Source organism: Perognathus longimembris, chromosome 19 (genome assembly GCF_023159225.1).
Source record: "Perognathus longimembris pacificus isolate PPM17 chromosome 19, ASM2315922v1, whole genome shotgun sequence".
Lineage (NCBI taxonomy): Eukaryota > Metazoa > Chordata > Mammalia > Rodentia > Heteromyidae > Perognathus > Perognathus longimembris.
Window position 1 is genome coordinate 30,980,749 of NC_063179.1, and position 12,309 is coordinate 30,993,057.

The 12,309-nt window shown below is 39.4% G+C and overlaps 1 pseudogene; it reads left to right on the forward strand.

Annotated features, from left to right (window-relative positions):
- The first annotated feature begins 220 nt into the window (after positions 1 to 220).
- LOC125367579 overlaps positions 221 to 12,309 on the forward strand; it is a 32,392-nt pseudogene continuing 20,303 nt past the window's right edge.

Here is a 12,309-nt window from a genome sequence, read left to right on the forward strand (position 1 = left end):
GAGATGCTTTCATAAAAGCATAATTTCATAAATGATTCAGAAAGCACTTACAGCTAATGAGGCTTTATAGTTTACAAGACATGTTCACATCACATTTATCCTCAGGGTGCTATATAAAGTTTTCAAGATGATTATTTTGCAGTTGACTTAAGAAAGATTAGAAGGGCTTGCAATAACACTATTAGGTGAAAGTGCTAGGATCTAAGGATCTGATAGCTATCCTCTTCATGTTCTGTGGCAAAACTTGAGGTAAGGAGCAACATGTAAAGAAAGCATTTATTTCTTCTTTCTTGATACAAATTTCAAGAAATGAAGTTTGAAATTTATCTGGCAAAACATGTTGATATTTTCAAAAGCAATGTATGGCCTTTTTGTTTGCTTATCTTAGTAGTAATTTATAGAAAGCTTATGTGATACTGGATTTATGCTCTCCATACTTCTGAACCAATGATGGGAAAGTGGGAAGCAAAACTGAAGAAAATTGAAGAACTAACATCTCAGCATGAGAGGAAACCATTGTTGTCGGTCTATTGACCAAGACTGTCCAAGCCAAAAGAACCGTTCTCCATTTGGAATCTATTTCCTTGACAAAGTCAAGCTTTTGATTTTGTTAAAAGCTGTAAAGAGGTAATTACTTCATTTGCAGGGGTTTTTTTTCTGTTGAGCAACTATAGCTCAAGATTTTTTTTAAAATTTATTGTGAAGGTGATGTACAGAGGGGTTACATTTACATATGTAAGGTAGTGAGTACATTGCTTGTCAAACTTATTACCTCTTCCCTCATTTTTCTCCCATCTTCCCTCCTCCCCAATCCCCCACCCCCACCCAGTTAAAATTTTTAAAAATCTATTATTTGTCTTCATTTCAGACATAATCACTACCAAAAATAATTTAATGGGAATTTTATATCACACGTTTTGGGAAAAATATCTCTTTGAATCATTACAATTAAATTTGTGTTCTCCCTTTCTCCCTCCCTTCCTTCTTTTCTTTCTTCCTTCCTCTTTCTTTATTTCATTTTTAGTACTGAGTATTGAACCCAAGACCTTACGCTTGCTATGCAAACATTCTACCAATTCAATGGTGCTCTAGCCCCCTTTCATTTAAATAATGAAAATTACACCAGTAATGATATATCTAGTCCAAACTGGTTTAAAAACTACACAATACATAATGTGACACTATATTGGGAAGAAAGATAACCATACCTATTGCCAATACATTTTTTAAAAATGTTTTAAGATTTGATATAGAAACCTTCTTTCCTTTGTAAGGAGATACTGAGATCTCATTAAGAATAGTTTAGGAAATAAAAAACACTTTCCTACTCATTTTGTGCAAAACTATTCATATATCAAAAATTAAAATATTATTTGACCTTGGAGCTTAAAATGATATAGGAATATGCTTGCTGGTCTTGTCAGTCATAAGTCTATAAAATGTATTACAAAAAACGATTTTTAGTAGGATCAAACATTTTTCTCACCCAGAAAAATCAAAGTAGGCTCAGTAGCTAGCTACCTTTAGCTAAGTAGAAGCAAGAACACACGTATATCTGCATACATGGATTTATTAAAAGGGTTGGAACCCAGTTTGTCATATTACCACTGCGTCATGATTCTGGTACTGGTTCTGACTGGTTATTTTTAGCATAGGGGCTTGCTTTCTGTCAAGATCACAGACTTGTACCAACACATCCAGCTTCTCTCCACTAAGATGGAGTCTCAAATATTTTCTACCTGAGCTGGCTCTGAACTTCAGTCCTCCCAGTCCTAGATTCCTATATAGGCTGAGGTGACCAGCATGTGCTAATATTCCCAGTTATTGACTGAGAAGTGGACTCCTGAGTTTTTCTGCCTGGGATGGCCTCAAACCATGATCTTCCCAGTTTTAGCCTCCCAAGTAGCCAGGATTGCAGGCAAGACCCACCAGCCCCTGGCTCTGAAGGAAACCCTTTATGATAGCAGCTGTGAATAATTCTATTTAGTCTATATTACAATAACCTTTCAAAAGTTTATTCTCATATGCATGTTTATATGTACTATAGAAATTTAAACCTAATTTTAGCTCAAATCATTTGTAGTCATGCTTAGGTGATTTTGAAAATTTTAAAGTGAACAAATATGAGTGATTTGTTTTCAGAGTATTTTTGCCCAGTCTTGGGCCTTGAACTCAGGGCTGGAGCACTGTTCTGGCTTCTTTTTGCTCAAGGCTAGCACTCTGCCACTTGAGCCACAGCACCACTTCTGGCCGTTTTCTACATATGTGGTGCTTCATGTACACAAGGCAAGCACTCTTGCCACTAGTCCACATTCCGAGCCCCTGGGTTTTTGCCGGAGCCAGCCAGCAGCGAAAAGGGGATCCTGAATGAGGCGGGCAAGGATTAAAGAAAAGGAAAAATACAAGACAAGAGAAAAAAGACAAGAGGCGAAGTATGGGGTTCGGGAGGTCTGCAATTTAAGATTGTAACTCAAGACTGTAGCCAGGTTTATTCTTAACTTCCAGGTTATATGCAGTTTGAAAACCAGGAAATAGCATAGGCTTAAAATTCCAGAACACAAAAAGGCTTGGAGTTAGCAATACCTGACATGGCTAAGATGAGGTTGGTTAACATAAAAATGGAACCCCAGAGCAATACCTGATGGGAGCTAAGACAGGATAAGGTTGGTTAACATAAGAATGGACTCATGGCAGACATAGTAAAGCATTTCCGATTTTCCATTAAGCCATGTCCTTGCACGTCCTTGAAAACAGAGCTAGAGGTCAGGAAGAATTTAGCTGCAAGTTTGGCTCCCGACAACTCCCCCATCTTTGTTTAAAGAAGCGAACCCGCCTGTCTTAGGTCAGGTGGGTCACCCTGCCTGCCTTACCTGTCATTGGGAACTTCTTCAGAGCAAAGCTGTAGGCCCTGTCTTAGGTTGGTCAAACTGGCCTGGCCCTCAAACCCGTCTCTGGCTGCAGTTCCTCTCCGGGGAAAATTCATTTACTTGGAGCTTGACCTTATGCAGCTGACTGGCTAAACTCATGAAAGAGTTTTGCAATATGCATACAATGCAAGGAAGGCAAAGGAAAACCATCAGCAAAAGTATCCCTGGGCCGAGCAATGTCATTAGCAGCCCCTTAACATTAGTCAAGGAAGGGGTAAATTGTTGAAGTTGTTCAAACAGTTCTTTTGCTGTTTCTGCCACTTCAGAGTCCAGAGGTAGAGCTTGTTCTAGTCCAGCTATTTGCCTATGGAGTTGAAAGAGATCTAAGGACAAATTATTATGGTGCCAAATACCATTTAGATGTGCTACAACTTGTTCCCAAGGATAGCTCGACCCATTATATTTATGGAGGGTCACACAGATAAAGTCAAACCCAGCATGACAGAGCACCTGTTGCAAAGTTTGTAAAGCACAAATTTGTTCTCCCAGAGACAACACAGATTCATACAATGCTTCTAATTTTTGTTCTACCTTATCATCAATCCTGCCTTGAAAGTGCAGGGCTTGGGTAGTATTATGAGCAAGCTGATTAACATAGTGAGCTGTCTGCACACTTTGTGTTAAAGCCACAGTAGCTGCTGCAGCAGAGGCAGCTAAGGAAATAAAGGCTACAATGCCTGCTATCAATAGCCCTATAAATCGTCTAGGGCGCATGAGCTCTTTTAAATGTTTCAACACTTGAATACCTGTTTCTTCATACCAAGCTTCAGATATGTTCACAGGAAACATGACAAATGGAGGCTGCTTAATAACAATTACAGAATCAGTAAGACCACTATACAAGCAATTTGTAAAGGAACAGTTAGTACAAGTAACATTGAAATACATGGCTCCTATAGAAATATTAAAAGGTCCATACATAATGGCATAAGGAGGTGTTACACAACTCATAATATTTTTTAAAGAAGAAGAAGTGGACCAGGAGATATTACTTAGGGGAGCCACTAACATCCAGACATGACATTGAGGGTGTCCATTCATCCACCACAGACCTGGGTGTACTTGTTGGTGAGATTGGCTTTGGACCAATCCATCAATTAAGAATTAGTTCCTGAAATATTGGTTATAAAAGGATGATCATATCTACACTTTATGGGATACATTTCTCCTGTGGATTCTACAATTTGAGAAGAGTTGATGCAGAGAGGTATCGTGAAGGATGATGTAGAATTAGCATGTACAGGGAAACCAGTAGGCAATAAAGTCATTTGTATATTATATACTTGACTGTTATCAGGAATCCAAATTCTATGATTTATGAATCACATTACAGTGCAGCCTGGAATATAACTGTTGGAGTCAGTTGTGAAACATAAAGGGGTTCCAATGCTAGAAGCTGCAAAATCTCCCATTTTAACATGTTGGACAGAAGGATCTGGAGCTGTACCATATGCTGATCTGCTAACATGGACGAACACCTCAGCTCCTTCCCAAGTTGCAGGGTGCACAATCGGTGGATCTGGCACGTAAGCCCAGTGGGTCAGTGCTTGTACCATTCTGATGAGTTTCCACAATCTGAACACAATGCTCAGGTAGCAAGCGGGTGTCATTTTCATTCTGTGAAAAAGACAGACATGTCCTCGACATGTCATTATTGGTTCGGGCCCATGCCTGTTAAAGGATCTTTCCACTGAAGTTGGGCAAAAGCTCTTTGCTGTCTCTTTTCCCAGAACCGCTGTGCTTCAGAAAGACCATTACAGTCCAAATTTTAAAAATTCAGTATGAATAAAGCATGAGAGAAAATATTAACAGGAGAGAGGAGGTATAATTCCCCCCTTTTTAATTTAGAAATTTGGTGTTTTAACAACATTGGCCCGTTCAACAATTCCTTGACCTTGAGAATAATAGGGAATTCCTGTAAAGTAAACAATTTGGTAAGATTTGCAAAAAGTTTGAAAAGCTCATCCAACATATCCTGGACCGTTATCAGTTTTAATATGCTTAGGAAGTCCCATAGTAGCAAAGCAGCATAAGGCATGGGAGATACAATGTTTGCTAGCTTCCCCGATAAGAGGAGTAGCCATAATAAAATTAGAGTAAGTGTCTATGGTAACATGGACAAAGCACAGTCTTCCAAAAGAGGGAATGTGGGTAACATCCATTTGCCAAACATGGTTGGCCACTAAGCCTCCAGGGTTAATGCCATTGGAGGGCACAAGTAGGAAGGTAGTACAGTTGGGACAAGTTTTTACAATTTGACGAGCCACCTCACATGTGATTTGAAAATGCTGACCTAAGGCATGACTGTTTTGATGGTGGGCAGCATGTGATTGCTTTGCTAAGTCAATTTGAGTGAGAAAAATTTGAGTAGCCTTATCTATAATAGCATTGCCGTCACTTAATGGTAAGAAGAGGCAAAGTGAAGTAATTTGTTGGAGGGACAATGATGTGAAATTGTGCCCATAAAATTGGCCCAAGCAATGGCCCAGGAGTCACAATGAATATAAAGCCATTCTTGCTGTTGTAAAGTATAGGGGATGTAAATAACCTGTGGATCTCATCCAAGATACTTACAAGATTCCACATGGCACATATGGAACTAAGGTGGCCACCAATTTATATTAGGGAGTTAACACTTTTGAAGGAGTAGCAGGCAAGGAAAGCCATAAAAGGGGTCCCTTCTGCCAGAGGACCACTGTTGGAGAATGAGGTGTAGTTAAAATATATGCTTCCCAAGGGAGTGAGTAATCAATATAATTTATATGTTGGGAAGAAATGGCAGAATTTACTATGCTTAAGGCTTTAGCTGCTTCAGTTGTCATTTCTCTGGGAGATGTTGGGTTAGTGTCCCCCTTTAATAGATCAAATAAGGGTTTTAATTCAGCTGTGGATAATTTAAGATAAGGGTGAAGCCAATTAATATCTCCCAGAAATTTTTTGAAAATCATGTAAAGTACTCAAATGAGAAGTCTTAATCTGTAATTTTTGACTAGTAAAATAATAAGGACCTAAAATATGACCAACAAATACTTGCCAGAGTTCTGCTGTAACACTTAAAGAACAGCGGACTGAATGAGATCCATGTGCCATTAAATCAAATCATATTATTTAACCTTACCTTACTGGCACGTGAAAGAGAAAACAAATGAATACCAATAAAAGTCTCAGCTTCAGTGGATCTGAAGTGGCTGTGTCTTCCATCCCAAATTAGCAGGCCAGCAGGAGAGATGGGTTGTATCTGAATAAGGCTGTAGAGGCATCTCAGAGAGTCCTCTGGACAGGCTGTGACACCTCCTGCTGGTTGCCTATAAATTTCTACACAGACTGGTTAAAGGCATTTTTAAACAGATTTTAGAAGGCTTGGGCTTTTAACCATCTTCCTAGTCACAAAATCCACACAGATTGAAGGCCAACCAAGTCTGCTCTCTGTAGCAGCCAGGACAGTTTCTGAGTCATGGAAGGAGAAGACACCAATGCTACCCCAATGCAACCCTGTGGTCACCAAACACAACTCTGATGCTTTTAACTTTGGAATAAGTCTCGGTTGCAACTCTGTCATGATAGGCCTGCTATAAACCCAACTCTAATTGTGGGGCAGGCAGAGCCAGGGTAGTAGCCTTTGACAGCCTGGGCCTGTCAAAATCCTCACAGGACTCCTAGATTGCCTGAGAAAATCAGGCAGTTTGGGAGCCAACTGTGGAGGCAGCTTCCTGTAGCCACAGACTGCCATGGTCCACTCAGCACACATGTCAACCTGCATTCTATAAAGCAAAATGTTAATTTTGGGTCAGGAAAATTTAGGTTAACAGTCACATTTGTGCAGTTGTTCCAAAATGACTCTGGTCCCTTGATGTTAAAGAGTTTATGAGAGCATAGGGAAAAAAAGAAAAAAATAGAGAAGCAAAATCTTAGTCTATATCAAAGAATTGTCAGGATTAGATGTACACTTGACTAGAACCTTTTGGAGTTTTTCTTAGACACATTTGCTTGCACCAAAACATGATCAGTTTGGGTTTGAAACCTGTTTTTTGTTTTGTTTTTAAGTTTTACCAACAGGTAGACATAGACAGACAGACAGACACATTCAGACAGTGTGCACAAGCTTTGGGGAGCGCTTAGAATTGTTCTTAAATTGGCCATGTAAGTTTTCTGGAATTCCAGTGGCAAATGATATTATTTTGCCTATATTCTAGAACCACGTGGTTAGATAGTAAAAAAAAAAAAAAAAATTCCAGCAAACCAAAATTTTCACAGATTATCCGAGAAGCCACATTTTGAGAAACCAGTTCAGCTCCCATGGGGAGGTGAAGACGGATGCTATGACCAGAAAAGGTCCAGGAGGTGGGAGACACAGACTGCAAGCTCACAGCAAGACACCTTCACCTTCCAGCATTTAAATTGCAAGGCACCTTTGAACTGCAAGGCCACAGTTACAGAGAGTTCAGAGTGGGGGCAGGGTTACTGGGAGCTGGAAACTCCAAGTTCTTGCCCAGCCTTCAGGAAATTTGCCATGCCTGTCACCTGGGGGGATGGGCAGGCTTCCACTCCAACCAATCCTATTGTCGACGATGTGCTCAATGCTAGGGAAAACTTACGATTTAGCCAAACAAGCAGAATTTGACTGAGTCTCCAAACTTAACATCAATAACAAGAATAGAAAACCTTTCTTTGAGTCTTTCAAAGCAGATGTTAAACAAATATTGGTACCTTTGGAAGCTAGCACTAGCCCATCCTATGTTACAGGCAGGCAGGTAGAGTTTAGAGAGAGGCAGAAAAAGAGACAGAGAGAACTTCATCTGCCTGAGTGCTCATAGAAGTTAGGTAAGTCCTGCAAAATATTCCAAATATGTAAGATTGGGCTCAAGCTTGAGCAGCTTTCCTGAAGCATTTTAGACTGTCCCCCACTTGATGAGTGACCAGCAGAGCTGAACCAGAGATCAGTTGACTCCAAACACCCACAATAGCTGATCTCCTTGACCTAGCCCAGTGGCTTTATGGAAAATCCAAGCTCCAGGGTAATGGTCACTCACCCTGGTTGGGGTTTCAAACCTGTCATTGTCGTGGTGGATGGAAGTAGAGAGCTCGGTCAGGAGAAGTTACCTTGGTGGTGTTAGCATTTCCCTAGCCTCAGGTGTCTCCCCTCTGTGAGCAGCCTGCTCCTAGGAGAGCTGTAAGTCTGCCAGGACTGTCGGTGGGGGCTCACCAATATCTACCTTTAAAGTAGTTTGTTGTTCTGGATGAAGCTGTGACAATAGAGCTATAACTGATTTAAACATATTCTCAACATGGGTCAATCTATCTTTAGTAGGCTCATTGCATAATTTTTCCTCAGTGTCTGAGCCATCTGAGTCTTCCTTAATATCTATCCCATTGGGTTCAGATGTTATTAATTTTCTCAGCTCTTCCCAGGCAGCAGCATACACTCCTGGGGCTGGGCAACACTCATCAGGTCCCTGTTCAGTTTTTCCAATTGACTGATTGAATTTAATCTGTTCATGTCTAGGATCTAAGCAATCTCGGACCAGATACCAAAGAATAATAGCATCTACTGGGGTTTTCTTAGGGCCATTTGCGTCATAATGTTCCTGAATCTTTTTTTCAATTTTCTGCCAAGTTTCTAAGTTATTGGTTCCTTCCTCCGGGAACTGGGGGCATGCTTCTTCAATAAAGTGAAAGAAACGTTCTAAGTGACTTTGGCCAACTTTCACTGCCTGGGCATGAAGCATGCCTTTGGGGGGCCTGCTCCTATAGCATGCAGCCTTTACTTAGTCCCATAATTTCTTACTCCCGACGATCTTTTTCTCTCCCACTCTCCTTCCCAAGTGATCGGATGTCCTTACCTGAGCGGGGTCCTCTGCCGTCGTCCCAGGTGTTCAGGTCCCTGTTCGGGCACCACTCTGCCGGAGCCAGCCAGCAGCAAAAAGAGGATCCTGAATGAGGGGAGCAAGGATTAAAGAAAAGGAAAAACACAAGACAAGAGAAAAAAGACAAGAGGCGAAGTATGGGGTTCGGGAGGTCTGCAATTTAAGATTGTAACTCAAGACTGCAGCCAGGTTTATTCTTAACTTCCAGGTTATATACAGTTTGAAAACCAGGAAATAGCATAGGCTTAAAATTCCAGAACACAAAAAGGCTTGGAGTTAGCAATACCCAACATAGCTAAGACAGGATGAGGTTGGTTAACATAAGAATGGACTCATGGTAGACATAGTAAAGCATTTCTGATTTTCCATTAAGCCATGTCCTTGCACGTCCTTGAAAACAGAGCCAGAGGTCAGGAAGAATTTAGCTGCACGTTTGGCTCCCAACAGGTTTTGGTTTTGTGTTTTATTTTTTTGTAGTGTTAAGGTTGGATCTCAGAGCCTTGAGCTTTCTGGGCAGCTCCTCTGCCAGCTAGACCCTGCTTCCTACTGCTCATTTTGGACATGGAATCTCTGAGTCTTTTCTGCCTACTCTAGCCTTAAACTGTGATTCTCTTGTTCTCAGAGCTCAGCTTCCTGAGTAGCTATGATTACAATCATGTGTCATGATTACTTGCCTTTAATGAATAGATTTTGATTGATGTAGATGCAGTAACAATTGTCTTGTTTTTAATAATACATTTTTCATATTTTGGTTTCTGAAAACTCAAATGTTAACATTTTATGCACATTTTTCTTGCTACAGTTCAATTTACATGTTGTAAATTTTCAAATATTATTTTCAATTTAATATAGAATGTTCATGTATTTACTTTGGAATGCAATGTAGGAGATGGACAGCGTAGTTACCTTGTAACAACTTATGCTCAACTTTGGTTTTACTACAAATTCCGGTAAGCAGTTTGTCACAGAATAGCACATGAAGAAAAATTATATTTCTTTTAGTAATTTTAGTGGGATTAATTCAAGCTGACTTGACATTCACAGTTCTGGACCACATGATTAGTTACACCAACACTATTAATACTAAATTCTGGAGTTCCTAATTATCATTCTCTTGTCAGTTATCAGGCATTGAGACACACACACACACACACATATACACTCATGCACACACCCATACTTAAAGGAAATTTTGTGGTTTCTCCTTTATTATTATATAAGTATTATATTATATTGTGCTGTTAATTACTAGCGAATGCTTGTCTTATTAATTATCTAATAAAAAATAAGAAGGCTTTATTTTCCAGTCCTGGGGCTTGAACTCTGGGCCTCAGTGATGTCCTTGAGCTTCTTTTGCTCAAAGAAAGTTCTCTACCACTTGATCCACATTGCCACTTCTGGCTTTTTTGAGTAGTTTATTGGAGGTAAGAGTCTCACGGACTTTCCTTCCCCAGGCTGGCTTCAAACTGCGATCCTTAGATATCAGCCTCCTGAGAAGCTAGGATTACAGGCATGCACTACCCTGGTGCCCAACTAAGAAATAGATTTTTACCTGAGAAATTTATTCAGTTATTCTTCAGACCTGGGCAGTATATGGAAAAAGACAGTTAATATAGATAGCTTGAATTGACTTAAAATATTTTTACTATAATATTATTTAAAAAGCTTTAAATACAATGCTTGCTTTATTTATGTTTATATACGTGGAGCACTACTTATAATTGAGTTAAAACTCCTAAGATAACATGACAGTGTTTTACTGAAATGTAATCTCATCTCAAAACTTAAATAGGGTGCTACTAGGAAATTGTATGTATACCTGTGTGGGTTTTTTGGTGTTTTTTTTTTTTTATTTTTTTGCACCAGTCTTTGGCTTGAACTCAGGACCTGAGCTTTTTTGCTCAAGGCTAGTGATACACCACTTGAGCCACAGTTACACTTCTAGTTTGGGGGGAGGGGTAGTTTATTGGCGATAAGAGTCTCATGGACTTTCCTGCCTGGGTTGTCTTTGAACTGTGATCCTCAGATTTCAGACTCCTGAGTAACTAGGATTACAGGTATGAGCCATCGGCTCCTAGCCGTGTGTGTGTGTGTGTGTGTGTGTGTGTGTGTGTGTGTTGTTTTGAGTTCCTGTATGATATAAGTCATATGAGAATCCAATTTCTCCCCACTTTTCCTTCTTTAAGTTACTACAGATGCAATGCCTTCATAACTTCACTTACTCCAAGTTACCATTTATATTTTGAATTACTATCTATTCTTGTTTTAAATTTTTATCATCTTTGAATAGATACACAAAGGGGCTTCAATTCAATATGTCAGTTTATGAATACAATTCATCTCGATCAGTGTTATCCCTTTCCTCATCCTCTCCTCCTATTTATTCCAATGTCACACATCCCTCAAGTAACCTACTTCTGTTTTCACATATGTACACTGAGTATTATGGCTGCATTTACCCACCATTCCTCTTAGCATCTGTTCTTTTCTTTTTTTTTCTTGTCCTGGGGATTGGGCTCAGAGCCTGAGCACTGTCCCTGGCTTCTTTTTGTTCAAGGCTAGCACTCTACCACTTGAGCCACAGCTCCACTCCCAGATTTTTCTGTTTATGTGGTACTGAGGAATTGAACCCAGTGTTTAATGCATGCAAAGCAAGCACTCTACCACTAGACATATTCCCAGCTCCATCGCATCTGTTCTTATTAACCCACATGAGTCATTTCTCCCATGGCAGCATTGCAAGTGAGCACTGGAAGTTTTAAGTCAGATGATTCAGCATTTTTACTTTAAAAGAAAAATAAAACAAATCCTAATAAAATTTAACATTAAAAAATTCCCATGGAAAAATTGTGATATCCCTAGATACCACATAATAACAGATTTTGAGACAGAATAATCTTTTCTCAAGCAAAAATTGTTTCATAATGATGCTATAAAGTAGAAATTTTACACGATGTCAAAATCATGTTGATAAGTAATACTATAAGATTGACCTTATTTTTCAGTTGCTATTTTAGAATATGTTACATCATTTTTAATAGAAACTGCTAATACTTTGAGCTATAGATTTATTGTGGGATGATCTTTATTATTTCATAATCACATGTAGTTAGGGCACAGTGAACACTGTACTTCAGATACAAGATCAACTCCAATGTTTTAAAAATTATAAGGTAAAAATCTAAAAGTCTTGAATTACTGACTTTAGGAAAACTTGTTTGCACTGTTATGAAGTTATTCTTGAAAATGCTGTGTGCAGGCTTTATTGTAATTTGGAGTTTAACAAACCAGCCAGTCCAGAAGCTGATGGGAAAACGATGGTTGCATTAGTCATTGAAGTAAGTGACACACTTTCTTCATTCACATTTTCATTGACTCATTTAGCGAACTCACTTTACATAACATGTAGGGTCTGTTGTGTTTGTCCTCCTTTTTCTTGTTACTCTTGTTTTCCTCTCTCTCTGTCTCTCTCTCTCTCTCTCTGTCTCTCTCTCTTTCACTCTCTCTCTCCATCTGTG